Consider the following 1,398-nt stretch of genomic DNA (forward strand, 5'->3'; position numbering starts at 1 on the left):
CTTTCCAGATTTCCATTTGCTCTCAGCTGATTTTGAGGATGGATCAGCACTCTTATTCAGATGAAATTCTTTGGAGAGAACTTTATTTTGGAAGTAAGGATTTTCATCAAAATAAAAATCTTTTCTGTAACCTAACTGAGTATCTTCAAATTCTGTCACTTCATCTCTGGTCAAATAATGCAGTGCCTCTTCATCCTCTACCCCAAGCAATGCAGATACTTGTGGATGGTTGACAAATGTTGTTACCCAAAAGTCTGGAATTTTGGCGATCAATTCTGACCTCTTCTGAAACAATGGTTGGCAGAGTTTGTTGTATTTCTGTTCTACTTTCAAAATCTCATCACTGTCTTGTTCATTAAGTCTGTCTATTTCATTTTGTACTTCATAAATACGTTCAATTACTTCCTGCTGTTCTTTTTCTCCCTTCAGCAAGTTCAGGGAGGCCAAAGTCTCCTGCAGCTTATGTTTCTTCATTTGAGGCAGGAGGAAAGATGAGTGTTTGGGGGCCATGTTGTAAGCAGAGTACAAGAAGTGCATGACAGAGCAGTTAATTGCCTGGAAAAAGTTTCCCATCTTCATTTGATGTTTTCTGTATCATTCAATAATTTGTCTAGAGAATCCTTCGATAATGAAAGTCAAGGGTTGAATTTTTTCTTTAGTACCCCCAGATTGAGAAATGCTGAATGTGTTTTTCCCTTTTGTTTTCTGACTCTAGATCTTTGCCTTTTTAATATTTTTTTTTATTTGACTTTGTCTTCTCAAGCTGACCTTCAAATTTTTCTGTTCTTCTCTATTACCTCCTCATTTCTTCCATTTACTTTGGAGCAAGTTTCAGTGTCTCTTCTGACATCCATTTTGATCTTTTCCTTCTCTCATGTCTTCTTAATGACTTTTTTGCTTTCTTCCTGTAGATATTCTGATGTCATCCCACAACTCTTCTGGTCTTTGGTCTTTAGTGTTTAATGTATCAAATCTGATATTCAGTATTTAGTGTTGCATACATCAAATCTGTTCTTCAGATGATCTCTAAATTCAGGTGGAATATATTCAAGGTCGTATTTTGACTCTCATGGACTTGCTTTCATTTTCTTCAACTTCAATCTGAATTTGTATAGGAGCAATTGATTCTCTGTTCCACAATATGCCCCTGGCCTTGTTTTTGGCTGATGACATGGAGCTTTATCATCATCTCTTTCCACAGATGTAATAAATTTGATTTTTATATTTTCTATCTGGTGAGGTCCATGTGTGCATTCATCACTTACGCTGTCTAAAGAAGGTATTTGAGGAGCAGAAACAAGATGGTGGATAGGGTAGAAGTGCACTGAGGAGCTCTGTAAACAACAACACAGAATACCAAACCAAGCAGTCTCAGGGGATGGTTTCAGAACTCTGAAC

General features: G+C 36.9%; 1 pseudogene; it reads right to left on the minus strand.

Annotated features, from left to right (window-relative positions):
* LOC102811827 lies at nucleotides 1–510 on the minus strand (annotated as a pseudogene).
* Nucleotides 511–1,398: the final 888 nt, after the last annotated feature.

Source organism: Chrysochloris asiatica, unplaced genomic scaffold, assembly GCF_000296735.1.
Source record: "Chrysochloris asiatica unplaced genomic scaffold, ChrAsi1.0 scaffold00216, whole genome shotgun sequence".
NCBI classification, from domain to species: domain Eukaryota; kingdom Metazoa; phylum Chordata; class Mammalia; order Afrosoricida; family Chrysochloridae; genus Chrysochloris; species Chrysochloris asiatica.